The sequence below is a fragment of the Rhinatrema bivittatum genome, chromosome 7, assembly GCF_901001135.1.
Source record: "Rhinatrema bivittatum chromosome 7, aRhiBiv1.1, whole genome shotgun sequence".
Taxonomy (NCBI): Eukaryota; Metazoa; Chordata; class Amphibia; order Gymnophiona; family Rhinatrematidae; genus Rhinatrema; species Rhinatrema bivittatum.
The window spans coordinates 248,597,504-248,612,292 of record NC_042621.1 but is presented as its reverse complement, the minus strand read 5'-3'; positions in this window follow the sequence as shown (position 1 = coordinate 248,612,292).

Sequence of the window (14,789 nt, the reverse complement as noted above, 5' to 3'; positions counted from 1 at the left end):
CGCCAGTGCTCTTTTGCAATCCAGGGTATGTAACAATGCTTCGCGTTCATTGGCATGTGGCTTTGGAAAAAAGGTTGGTAGGTCGATAGTTTGATTGATATGAAAATGCGAATTGACCTTTGGCAGAAAGGAAGGGTGCGTTCTCAGCACTACCTTTTGATGGAAGAATTGTAGGTACTGTTCATAGTGTACTAATGCTTGTAGCTCACTGACTCTTCTTGCCGAAGTGACTGCAATGAGAAAAACCACTTTCCAGGTTAGGTATTTTATATGTGCTGATTCCATGGGTTCAAAAGGGGAACGCATCAATTGTTCCAAGACTATGTTGATGTTCCACGGAACTGCTGGTTTCATGGAAGGTGGTCTAATGTGTAGTATGCCCTTGAGGAATCAAGTGAGAAGGGGATGTGCTGATATAGTGACATTATCATATGGCCTATGGTAAGCCACAATAGCGCTCAAGTGGACACGAATAGACGCTGTGGCTAAGCCCTCTTCGTAAAGGGTATGGAGGTAGTCTAGTAATTGTTGTGGTGTGCAATCCAAAGGAGATACGTGGTTTAACGTACACCAGGTGGTATATCTTTTCCACTTGTAACTGTAATTTAGTCTGGTGGAGGGTTTTCTGGACTCTAAAAGTATAAGTTGGGCACTATGAGACACCTTTTGTTCCGTCAGTAGCAACCTGTCAGCCTCCATGCTGTCAAGTGGAGGGAGGAGTGCAGCGGATGCAGCAGGGTCCCCTGATCCTGAAGTAGAAGGTCCGAACGATTTGGAAGTCGGATCGGTTTGTCGCTGGAAAGGAGAAGGAGGTAACTGTACCATGGCTGTCGAGGCCAGGCAGGGGCGATGAGTATCATGTGTGCTCTGTCCGCTACGCATTTTTGAATAGTCCTGGTGATGAGGGGAATGGGTGGAAAGGCATAGAGTAGGCCTGTTGACCATGGAATCAGAAACGCATCTTAAGCTATTCTGAGTGTGCTTGGATGGACGGAACAAAAACTGGGAAGTTGCGTGTTGTGTTCCGTCGCAAAGAGGTCTATTGTTGGTGTTCCCCATTTGTTGAATATTTGGAGCGCCACTTCCGAGTTGAGGGCCCACTCGTGGGGGTGGAAGATGCGACTTAACCTGTCCGCTCTTGTATTTGCTATGCCGGGTAGATACGTCGCTTGAAGATGTATGGACTGTTGGTGTGCCAGGCGGAAAATAAGTAATGTTTCCTTGCACAGGGTCCAGGAGCCCGAGCCCCCTTGTTTGTTGATGTAGAACATTGCTACTTGATTGTCCGTATAGACCATGACCCTGCGGCCGCGCAAGAACGTCTTGAATGCTTGTAAAGCATGGCGAATGGCTCGAAGCTCTAGCAGGTTGATCTGTAGCGTTTGTTCTGTTAACGTCCACAGACCCTGAGTCTCGTATACATCTAGATGCGCTCCCCAGCCCTTCCGGGAAGCGTCTGTCGTTAGGACAGCGTTGTGAATGGGTGGACGGAATAATGCTCCCTTCACTAGTGTGGTAGGTAGGAGCCACCAAGAGATGTCCTTCTTCATTTCCCTGGTAAGGGTGATTGGTTGCGAGAGAGGTTGCGAGTGCTGTGCCCACTGTCGTTTCAGTCCCCACTGTAACCTTCTCATGTGTAACTTGGTATTTGGGACTAGGAAATTGGCGGCTGCCATGTGGCCTAGGACTACTAGCACTTGACGTGCCGATGTTAATTGTTTTGTCTGTAAACTCTGTAAGAGTTGTCGTAACTGAAGTTGTCTGTCCTGCGGTAGATATGCTCTGGTTTGCGTGGTGTCCAGATACGCTCCTATAAATTGGAGTTGCTGCGTCGGCTGTAGTTGAGATTTCTGGAAGTTGACTACTAACCCTAACTGCTGCAAAAATTGTAGGATCCGATGTAGGTGAGATTCGAGTAGTTCCCGGCTCGGCACCACTACTAGCCAATCGTCCAAATACGGGAAGATTGTCATTCCCTGTTGCCTGAGATGAGCCACCACCACTACCATGCACTTGGTGAACACTCTGGGTGCAGCTGATAACCCAAAGGGGAGTACTCTGTACTGGTTATGTTTGTGTTTGTAGTGAAAACATAGGTAACGCCAAGAGGAGGGGTGCATTGGGATGTGAGTATATGCATCCTTCAGATCGATGGAACACATCCAGTCGTTGGGCTGTAAGAGTGGTAGGATTGACTTCAGGGATACCATTTTGAATTTTTCCTTTACTAGGAATTTGTTGAGTTCCCGTAGATCCAAAATGGGACACAGGCCCCCTGATTTCTTGGGAATCAGGAAATAGGGGGAGTAGAAACCCTGATTGTGGTGGGTTTTGGAGAGAAGTGCTATGGCCTTTGCTTGACAAAGGTGGGATATCTCCTGTTGGAGCTGTGGGTGATTCCGTGCAGTCCCTGAAGAGACGAATTGGGGCAAGTTTGGCTGTGTTTGGAAGTGTAGACGATACCCCTGACTCACAATGTCCAGAACCCATTGATCTGATGTTATGTGTTCCCACACGTGCAGACAAGCCTGGATCCTCCCTGGCGGTGGCAATGGATGTGGTGGTGGCTTTAGATTCAAAAAGACTGAGCCGGCTTGGCTGCCGCAGGTTGTTGTTGGCTCTGCTGGCGCTGTGCACGCGGTTTGCCTCTGCGTGGAAGTTGTGACGGCTGTTGATGACTTTGTTGCCTTTGGTAGGTTGGATAAGTTTGAGGGCGGTATCCTTGGTATGATCTGTATGGTCGACGTCCATATGAAGACTTACGAGGGTACGGGTAGAAGCGTTTGGAGGACTGGTAAGTCGGATGGGATTGTAACGACTGCACCGCCAATGCCTCGTCCTTCAGCTTTCCCACCGTTTCCTGTAGCTTTGTGCCAAATAGGTGTTCTCCTGTGCATGGGAGATTGGCTAGCTTCTCATGGACGTCCTCTCTGATAGAGCTGGAGCGGAGCCACGCCGTCCTGTGTGCTGCTATTGCTGTCGCCGAAGCCCTCGATGAAGTCTCCATGCCTTCGTATACTGATCTGAGGAGATGCCGAGAGCATTCCTCCATATCGTGCAGTGTCTGAGGCATTTGTTCCCCCGTCGTGGAAAGTAAGCCCTTTGTGGCCTGTATGCACTCGTACATATACTGTACCATGTAAAATTGGTGATGCATGATACGTGTGGTGAGCATCGCGTTTTGATAGATTTTCCTACCCATCTCATCCAGATATTTATGATCCTTGTTGGGAGGATAGGTGGCATGAAGTTTCGGCTTCCTGAATCTCTGCATTGCAGACTCCACTACTACGGATTCATGTGGTAGTTGTGGGAGTGCATAAGGGATTTCCTTCCTGATGCGGAACTTGATATCAGACTTCCTGGAAACCGCCTGTACAGATTGGGGTGTCTCCCAAGACTTAAGGAGGAGTCGATGTAGGAGATCATGCGGAGGAAGTGTGGTAGGTTCCCCCGGCACATCGAATATTTTCAACAAGCCCAGGGTTTCCGCTCTAGGGTCAGGTTCCTTTTGAATCTGTAATTGGAGGATGTTACCCATCTTCTCTAAAAAGCGAGGATATGACAGGTCTTCTGGTGGAGAATATGGTTCCTGTTGGCCTTCTGGCACATCGGAGGGATACCCTGTTGACGAAGTGGGAGACTCGGACGGAAACTGATAGGGTTCCGGCGAGTTCGAGCGTGTCGGAGAGGGTTGCGGGGTTATTCCTTCAGGAGAGGCTGGTGTGTCTCCCATCTTGGCCCTCAGAGGCGTAGCCGTCGGTTCTGCCGCTGAATCAGTGGGTGCTTTACCCAACGCAAATGATGCTTGTAATGTGCTATAAAAACCGGCTAAAGACTGTGATAATTGCCAAAAGGCATCCTTGGTAGCCTGTGGCATAGCTGGCTTTTGTTGCTTCTCAGCAGGTTTAGCAGGATCTCTAGGTGCGTTCGAGGTTTTGGATGGTGAAGATGCCTGCGAGGATGTCAGGTAAATAGGCGATTGTGAATTCCTGGAATGGGATACCCAGGATGACCTAGAGGTGGATGGGCTAACGTCCGCCCCGTCGCGTCGTCTGTGATGAGATCTCCATGTATGTATGGAGTGTCTTGCTTTTGGGGCAGACGATTTATGTGATGCCCGCAACTCCTGATGAGAGGAGGCCGACCCTCGATCCCGGGAGTCTGCTGACATAGACCTCCGCCTACGTTTACGTGACTGTTTGCTGTGATGCGTTTTGCCTGATAACGAGTATAACTCTGGTCTTTTCCCAGTGTGCTCCTTGATGAAAGCCCCTTCCGGGCGTGATGGTTCCTTCCCTGGTGCTAATTTATGTCTGGAGGATGATTCTGGCGATTTTGTGCTTGGTCGCACCATGGGACGTCTCAGTGGCTCCGGCGCTGTAGTCACCTTTGGCGGTTTCCGCGTCTTTTCCAAAGCCAGTGGCTCCGGCGCCGTTCTCGGTGCCGATGGCTCTGGCGCCCCGCCCGGCGCCGATGACTCTGGTGCCGTTATCAAGGCCTTTGGATCTGGTGTCGCGTGGCACGCTGATTCCTGCGCCGCATGAGAAGAGGGCTCTGGCGCCGCATGGCACTCCGGCGCTGTATGGCGGGAAGACTTCGGCGTCGCATGACGCGATGATCCCGGCGCCGTGTGGCGCGATGATCCCGGCGCCGTTAGGCGTGGCGCCGTACCCTGATGTGGAGGTTTCGGCGCCCCATGTTTCTGCGCCGATGGCAACCGCGCCATTGTCGGCGCAGATACGCGCTCCGAGATCTCTGGCGCCATTTTGTGTGTCTTTGTTGGCGCTCGTTCCTTACGTTGTAGTTTTGGCGATAGGCCTCGTTGTGAATCTCGGCTAGAGTTGCTGGACGCCCGACTCCGGTCGGGGAGCACAGAGCCCTGTTTCCCCTGTACCTGTTTTCCTTTGGGGCGTGAGGTGTCCGAAGACGCCGTTCTTGGAATCGAATATTTCAATTTCTTCACCGGGCCCGGTGAAGAGTGAACTTCCGAGGAATCCGAGGTGCTCAAAAGCTCCTGAAGACGGTAGGCCCTTTGGCGTTTGGCCCTCGGGGACATTTTTGCGCAAAATTCGCAATTGGGTACATCGTGGCTACCGCCGAGGCAGCGGTAACATCGGTCATGGCCATCCGTGACCGACATCACCTTACCACAGCGGTAGCGCTTGAAACCCGATTTTGACATGAGGAGAATGTCAGCTCCACTTGCGATCCCGCGCGCGGAAAGAACAGACTGAGGAGAATCTGTTCTTCCTGCGCGGGAACCCATGCGCAGCCGCAGAGGGAACAAAAAACTAACCTCTGCTTTATCAAGCTCCGCCTCCCGGACCTGATTGACAGATCCCAGGACAGCATGGCTAATTCATCCCTGCTATCGACGGGAAAACAAGGATACATGAGCATCTCAGCTGTCTTAAACATCAGAAAGACGGGGCCCCACTGGTTGATCATTGGCGAGAGGCCAGACATCAAGACGAGGAATTCACAGTGGCAGTCCTCTTGCAAGTGAAACATCATCCACGAGGAGGGGATTTAAATCTAAGATTGACACAAATAGAACAACGGTTTATCTATACATGGAATACAGTCACTCCCTGGGCTCTCAACTGTGAAATAGACTGGTCAATCTTTTAAACCCTGCTGAGAGATTTTTTCGAACTTTTAGAATCATTATGGGAGCAGAGGAGCAGAGGTGATATGATACAGACTTTCAGATACTTGAAAGGTTTTAATGATCCAAAGACAACGACAAACCTTTTCCGTAAGAAAAAAATCAGCAGAACCAGGGGTCACGATTTGAAGCTCCAGGGAGGAAGATTCAGAACCAATGTCAGGAAGTATTTCTTCACGGAGAGGGTGGTGGATGCCTGGAATGCCCTTCCGGAGGAAGTGGTGAAGACCAGAACTGTGAAGGACTTCAAAGGGGCGTGGGATAAACACTGTGGATCCATAAAGTCAAGAGGCCGCCAATGAAGAGTGGGTGACTCGCCAGAATGATGGCTACTGCCTGGAGACAATACCCTTATTCAATAAACATACACATGGTTACTGTGACTCCAACATCGATCTAAGCTTCAACAGCAAGAGGAAATGTGGAAAAAAGGATTTGCACTCACAAAGAGGGGAGTAGCTGGCTTGTTACGGCGGTTACTACCCCAAACCAAATAAGCCTGATACTTCACTTTCAATGCATATCCAGCAGAGCTCTCTGCTTCAACGGCAGGGGAGAAGAAAAAAGGGTTCGCACTCACAAAGCGGGGAGTAGCTGGCTTGTTACGGCGGTTACTACCCCAAACCAAATGTGCCTGATACTTCACTTTCGATGCATATCCAGCATGGCTCTCTGCTTCAACGGCATGGGAGAAAGACTCATACATCACGCATTTCCAGCATAGCTCTCTGCTTCAACGGCAGGGGAAAAGAAAAACTGATACTTCACGCATATCCAGCATAGCTTCAACGGCAGGGGAGAAGAAAAAAGGATTCGCACTCACAAAGCGGGGAGTAGCTGGCTTGTTACGGCGGTTACTACCCCAAACCAAATGTGCCTGATACTTCACTTTCGATGCATATCCAGCATGGCTCTCTGCTTCAATGGCATGGGAGAAAGACTGATACATCACGCATTTCCAGCATAGCTCTCTGCTTCAACGGCAGGGGCGAAGAAGAAAAACTGATACTTCACGCATATCCAGCATAGCTTTCTGCTTCAATGGCAGGGGAGAAGAAAAACTGATACTTCACGCATATCCAGCATAGCTCTCTGCTTCAACAGCAGGAGAGAAGAAAAACTGATACTTCACGCATATCCAGCATAGCTCTCTGCTTCAACGGCAGGGGAGAAAAAAAACTGATACTTCACGCATATCCAGCATAGCTCCCTGCTTCAACGGCAGGGGAGAAGAAAAACAACCAATAAGGGCTGTATAACATAGTCTGGGTAAAACAAATAAGCATGGGTGTAGCTTGCTTATTGCGGCGGTTACTACCCCTACTACCCCTAACTAATCAAGCTAGATATTTCACTTGGATGCAGCTCCATCACTGCTCTCTACATTAATGGTGGGGGTGGAAGGGAAATAGAACCAAGAGCTAAGGGAAACAGATAAGTATGAGAGAAAAAATGTGTGAAGCTTGCTGGGCAGACTGGATGGGCCGTTTGGTCTTCTTCTGCCGTCATTTCTATGTTTCTATGTTAGAGGCATCATAGCTGTCATTAACAATAAAGATAGCGAGAACAGTAGTTCTCCTCTAGGTCCAATACATTAAGTACAGGGAGTGCAATAGTAAACAGAGGAAACAATAGGTGTCCATCAGGTCCAACAGTCTTAGCACAGAGTGACGATAGCAAAAGCAACAGTTCCCTACTAGATCCGAGTACAAAAATTACAACGAAGATAGGCAAATAAAAACTAAAACAACAAAACATGTTTTTGAGTGCAAGTAGCAAGCGTGATTATCAATGAACATAAACACAAAACGCTGTGGGGTACATTCATAGGAGTAATATGGGAGGATGCATACAAAAATTTCTATGAGGCACCCAAGGGTTACTCCTGGGGGAATTCTGCGCAAAAAAATTTAAAATTCTGCGCACAAAAACTGAAAATTCTGCAAAATTCTGCAAACTTTATATTGGTCAAAATAACTCAATTTACATGACAGTCTTTAAGTAACTACATTTTAAATTATTAGAGAAAACAGTTGTTACTAAAAGTTGCAGAATTTTAAATATTTTGAGCAGAATTTTCCTAGAAATTCACTGTAAGAGTGTCCCTTCCACTCACTCTCCCTACTCCCCTGGCCAGTTTGCACACTCAGGCTCAAACTTTTCCATCTGCCAGTATCTCTCCCCTCCACCTCTAGGCTCAACCCCTTCCACTCTATTGCCAGTCCCTGACTTTGACCCTGTTCTCAGTACTGCCCCTCACACAGGCTCCCTCTGTCCCTCCCTCTCTCACACACATGCTCCCTCTCTCTAATACACATACACACACCCTCATACAGGCTCCCTCACATACACAATCCCTTCACACAGCTAGCACCCTCACATACACACAATCCCTTTTTCATACACACGAGCTCCCAATCTTTCACACACATACGCAACTCCTTCACAATCTCCTCACATAGGTTCCCTCTCTGAAACCCACAAGCATCCCCCCCACTCCCCCTCTTACCAACCAAGCTGTCTCTCACCCTCCCCCACACCCCCTTTCCTCTCACACATACACATTCTCTCTCACTGGCATCCCCTTCCCCTCATATAGGCTCCCTCTCTCTGAAACCCACACTCAAGCATACACCCACCCACCTTCTCTTACCTCCCATGCTCTCTCTTATACCCTCCTGTTCTCTCACCTTCCCCACCCCCCCTCACCAACCATGCTCTCTGTACCCTCCCCTCTCTCACACACACATTCTTTCTCACCGGCATGCCGCGGGGACACGCTCCGTTCGCGGCGAAGATGAAGACCCGGGCGCGCCGCTCGCGGCACACGGGGGCTTTCCTTCTCACCGTGAACGGTGCGCTGGGCCTTCATCTTTGCCGCGAACGGAGCGTTCCCGTGTGCCGCGGGACGCGCTCCATTCGCGGCATGCCAGGGTCTCCTCTGCTATTTTCTGCCGTGCTGAGATGCCCCCACTCTCGCGATGGCCGCTGTCCATGCGCTTCCAGTTTTGGAGGGAGGAAATTGGCGACACGACGGTGAAAATCTGCGGGAAGGGCGACGAGGGAGGAAATCTGCGGGAAGGGGGAATTCTGCGCAAATTCTGCATTCCGCAGTAGCGCACAATTCCCCCAGAAGTAATGGGTGCTCTTAGCCTCGATCTGGACAGGTTAATGGTGATTGGTCCTGGGTAGTTTAAAAACAAACTGGGTAGAGAGGAACGCCGGATTACACCATGAAAGCGCCGCTCACGAGAATCATTTTTTTAAAAAAATTGTAAGTAGACAAAAAACTCTATTCGTGGTGCAGTATATATGATGCATAAATATAAGATTGAATGTTTGTTATGTCTTTTAAAAGATATGTGCTTTGGAATTTTGACACTATTAACTGAAATCACACAGTGGATAAAAGAAAAATCCCACTGAGGTCCCTGAAGCAGGCAGACAGTTGCCAAAACACGGCCAATGTCGGGCAGGCGGTCTCGACCCCACAGATGCCGCAGGAATCTATCTGGACCAAAAGGAACTGTTAAGTACTCATAAAAAAGCGAGAACGCTTAGGGTGGGTCGGGCCAACCGCCAGGGAGAGGATATTATACACCAAATATAAAGCACATGGAAGTAAAAAATAAGAAATAAAATTAAAAAATGAAAAATGATAGCAAATTTTGCTTACCTGTAACAGGTGTTCTCTCAGGACAGCAGGATGTTAGTCCTCACATATGGGTGACATCACAGGATGGAGCCCAATCACGGAACACTTTTGTCAAAGTTTCTAGAACTTTGACTGGCCCCTACTGGGCATGCCCCATCATGGCAACAACCCTGCACCAGCAGGGGTCCCCCTTCAGTCTTATTAAAAAGCTACAGGTAGTGCCGAAAAATAAAATAATAAAACAAACCCAACACCGCAGGGTGGCGGGCGGGTTTCGTGAGGACTAACATCCTGCTGTCCTGTGAGAACACCTGTTATAGGTAAGCAACATTTGCTTTCTCACAGGTACTCACATATGGGTGAGTACCGAGCTGAGGATGTCCGAACATGCACCAAATGTAGCCAAAGGCGTGCAACAGGCACAACTGGGGCGGAATTTGGTAGAGGGCATCCTGAACCCCACCGGGCAGGCGGAAGGGTGTTGGTATGTCACGTTGTAAATAGGTTGCGCAAGACAGACTGGCCGAAGATGGAATCTTGTCTTCCAGCTTTGTCTAAGCAATAGTGGGCTGTAAAAGTATGGAGAGAACGCCAAGTGGCAGCCCTGCAAATGTCAGGAAGCGGCACCGATCGTAGGTGTGCTACTGAAGTTGCCATGGCCCTCACAGAGTGTGCTTTAACACGGTCTTGGAGTGGAATGCCCGCTTGCTGATAGCAAAAGGATATGCAGTCCGCTAGTCAGGAGGAGAGAGTCTGCTTACCCACAGGCTGCCCCAATTTGTTAGGATGGAAAGACACAAATAATTGAGTGCTTTTCCTGTGGGCAGCTGTACGGTCTAGGTAGAACGCTAGAGCCCGTTTGCAGTCAAGGGTATGCAGAGCCTGCTCTCCTGGATTGGAATGGGGCCGGGAAAAGAAAGTAGGTAGTATAATGGATTGATTGAGATGAAACTCTGATACTACCTTAGGTAAGAATTTAGGGTGAGTGTGAAGTACCGCCCGTCCTGCAGAAGTTTAATGTAAGGCGGATAGGTAACTAGGGCCTGTAACTCACTAATTCTGCGAGCCGAAGTGATTGCCAAAAGGAAAATCACTTTCCATGTGAGAAAGCGAAGTTCACAGGATTGGAGAGGCTCAAATGGTGGTTTCATGAGCCGACCCAAAACTAGGTTGAGGTCCCAAGAAGGGGCCAGAGGACGCAGTGGAGGCTTGAGGTGAAGCAAGCCTTTCAGAAATCGTGTGACAAGGGGTTGTACTGAGATAGGGACATCCCCAATACCTTTATGGAAGGTGGCTACCGCATTGACATGCATTCTAATGGAGGAAGTTTTAAGACCTGACTCTGACAAGTGCCAGAGGTAGTCTAGAAACTTTGGGATTGGACAGGTAAAAGGATCAAGGGCCTGAGAAGAGCACCATGACGTCAGCCTGTTCCATTTGTAGGAATACGATTTTCTTGTGGAAGGCTTCCGTGAAGCAATCAAGACACGGGAGACTGAATCAGAAAGGTTAAGCGGCTGAAGGATTAACCTTTCAACATCCATGCTGTCAGGGACAGGGCCTAAAGACTGGGATGGCAAAGGTACCCGTCGTTTTGAGTGATTAGAAGTGATAAGAGTGACTACAGGAATGTGCCTGCGAATGGAAAGATCCTGAAGAATTGGAAACCACACTTGGCAGGGCCAGTGGGGTGCTATCAGGATCATGTTTCCCTTGTCCTGACGTAACTTCACGAGAGTCTTCGAGAGAAGTGGAAGTGGAGGGAATTCGTATAGGAGAGCGGTTGACCATGATAGGGAGAACGCGTCTCTTGGTGGATAATGTTGTCTGCGACTGAGAGCAGAAATTGCCTACTTTGCGATTCTGGGGTGACGCAAAGAGGTCTATTTGAGGATAACCCCATTCTTGGAAGTTGGAGTTCGCTACTGAGGGGTTTAGAGACCACTCGTGCGGTTGGAAGGTGAGACTCAACTTGTCTGCTAACACGTTGTCCACTCCCGGCAAGTAGGTGGCCCTGAGGTACACTGAGTGGGAGAGGGCCTCCGCCCATATCTGTGCAGCTTCCTGACACAGAAGGTAGGATCCTGTCCCTCCCTGCTTGTTGATGTACCACATGGCCACCTGGTTGTCCGTCTGAATCAGGATGACTTGATTGGGCAGGCGATCCTGAAATACTCTGAGAGCATATCTTCTTGCTCGAAGCTCCAGGAAATTTATTTGGTGTTTGGCTTCCTCTGGAGACCAGGAACCTTGTGTCTGGAGATCGGCCACATGGGCTCCCCACCCGAAGTTGGAAGCATCGGTGGTTAGAGTTATTTGAGGGTTTGGCGCCTGAAAGGGCAAGCCCCGTAGAAGAATGATGTGATTCGTCCACCAGGCGAGAGACAGATGGAGTGAGTCGGTGACGTGGACAATGGTCGACAGAGGCTGAAAGGACTGTGTCTATTGCGACCTTTGAGTCCACTGCATGACTTTCATGGCCAGGCGGGCCATTGGTATGACCTGAACTGAGGACTCCAAGTGTCCTAGAAGGATGAGAAAACGATGAGCAGTCGTCGAGCGTTGAGACTGCAGCTGATGTGCCAGAGACACGAGAGTGAGGGCTCGTTGTTGAGGCAGGAAAGCTTTTGCCTGTATGCTGTCCAAGTCTGCCCCAATGAACGATAAGGTTTGAGATGGGACTAAGGAGGATTTGTCGTAATTGACGAGAAATCCAAGTGAAAGTAGAGTGTTTAAGGTGAGATGTAGGGATGACAAAGCAGATTGCTGAGTCGGAGCCCTGATTAACCAGTCGTCCAGACAGGGGTAGATGTGAACACTTGAGTCCTGAGGAAGGCGGCAACCATGACGAGGCATTTTGTAAAGACTCGTGGTGCAGATGCTAGGCCGAATGAAAGCACTCAGTATTGATAGTGCTTGGGGCCTACGAGAAATCTCAGGAATTTGCGATGAGATGGAGTTATCGCAATATGAGTATATGCTTCCTGGAGGTCGAGAGAGCAGAGCCAGTCTCCTCTTTGAAGAAGAGGAAGCAAGGAGCCCAAGGTTACCATCTTGAACTTTTCTTTCTGGAGGTACTTGTTGAGGGCTCGTAGATCCAAAATTGGACGAACGCCTCCTGATCTTTTGGGGATTAGAAAGTACCGGGAATAGAACCCGAGGCCTTGCTGAGGCAATGGTACTGTTTCTATTGCTCTGGACTGGAGTAGGAGGGAGGCCTCCTGCTCCAGGAGCAATGAATGGTCAGATGTTTTCCACGTCATTAGAGGTGGGGAATCCGGCGGGATGGAGAGAAAGTTGAGATGATAGCCTTGAGCAAATATTGCTAGGACCCAGTGGTCCGAGGTGATTGATTGCCATATGTTATTGAAATGGCACAAGCGGCCTCCCACTGGGACATTTGGTAAAGGAATCTGGCTGCTGTTCTCTATGCGAGAGTCAAACAACAGAAGCAGGGCCCGGTTGGGGGGCTATCTGTGGCTTTTGCTTTCGGGTTTGACGAGACTGTGATTTGAGGAATGGTCTCGCAGAACGGCATCTGGCTGCTGGCGGGTAGGACTTCTTTGGTCTATAAAAAGACTTTTTAGAGTCCTTCCGGAAAGGCTGTTTAGAAGGATAATCCGAAGGTATGAGAGGGAGCTGTCTGAGAGTCTCATGATGGTCCTTTAGTTCAGCCACTGTCTTTTGAATCTGCTCGCCAAAGAGATTGTCTCCTATGCAGGGGAGGTCGGACAACTGCTCTTGCACTTCCAGACAAAGGTCTGAAAACTTGAGCCAAGCCCATCGTCTTGCTGAAATAGTGGCTGCAGACACTCTGGTTGCAGTGTCAAAGATATCGTAACATGATCTAATCTCAGTTTGCCTGCCTCCAAACCCTTATTAAGTAGGATGTGGAAGTTTTCTGGACGTGACTGAGGCATGGAGGTTGTCAAGTCTTGTAGTTGCTTAAAAATGACCCTATTATATTGGGTCATATATAGTTGGTAAGCAGCAATTCGGAGGATCAGCATTGATCCTTGAAAGACTCGGCGACCAATGGTATCCAAAAACCTCTGTTCCTTGCCAGGGGGAAAGGAAGTATGAGTTTTCAACCTTTTTGTTTTCTTTTGCGCAGATTCAACCACCACAGACTGGTGATCCATCTGAGGCTTTTGAAAGCCTGGAGATGACTGCACCAAATAGGTAGAGTCAGTTTTCCTGTGGACTGGACGGGGTTTCTTCGGCGGTGGCTCGGACGATGGCGAGGTCGATGGTTTCGATGCCCCGAGACTTTCGGTGCTGATGGCGATGTTTCTCCTTACGATCCTCTCGGTCCTGAGGGGGAGAAGAGGGTGTCGAAGGCCGGGAAGTGATCGATGCCGGGCGGTCACCTGTCGGTGGTCGATGCTGACGTGACGTTGACGGTGCCGGTTCAGATGATGTCGATGCAATGGACGGAGTCAGGGTTTGAGCATGGAAGAGAAGTCCCATCTTCTCCATTCTGGCCTTGCGACCTTTTGGTGTCATTAGGGCACATTTGGTGCAGGTCAAAACATTTATTTATTTATTTATTTATTTATTTAAAGTCTTTTCTATACTGTCGCTAAGTTATATACCATCGCAACGGTTTACATGTAGGCACATAAGTAAGTTTGGAGTAAGCGTACTGTAGTACATTCTAACCGGTGCCATTAAGTTTCAGTTACATTAAATCATAAAAATACGTGCAAATGTTTAGTGATGTAGGTTCTGGCCAGGTGTACCTAGAAGGTACTTTTACAGATAAAAAAAAAATAAATAAATCACATTTACTGTGTGTACTCAATATGTTAAAATATTGTAATGCACATTTATGAGAATAGTGCTGTGTGCCGGTGCTCTTCTGTTTATTCCAGTGTATTTTCTATTCTCCGGTCTCTTTATAAAAGGCTTGTTTAAAAAGCCATGTCTTTAGACTTCTCTTGAATGTTTTGGGGTCTCTCTGTAATCTGATCTCCAAAGGCATTGTGCTCTCATCCAAGACACATTACACAGACTTTATGCGGGTCTGTAATGGACATGGTACGAGTACAGTCCGGACACCGACGGAACCCCGACGCTTTGGCCATAGAAAAATTGAGCCGCGGTACGGTCGATCGTAATAGATGGAAAACGGGTAAAAACTTACCGGAGTACCGCGGACTGAAAAAAGTTAACGGGGGGACCCCTGTGGGGCAATTTAACTTTAAATAATTCCGTGAGGAAAATGAATCCTTGCAGAGCTCCTTAATCGCGTGGCTACTGCTGTGCGGAAAAAAGAAAACTGAAGAGGGACCCCTGCTGGCTGCAGGTTTGGTGCCATGCTGAGCATGCCCAGTACGGGCCAAGTGTTCCGTGATTGGGCTCCATCCTGTGATGTCACCCATATGTGAGGACTTCCATCCTGCTTGTCATATGAGAAAAACTATACAATAAAGTATTTGAAGAATAAACACGGGAGCTACT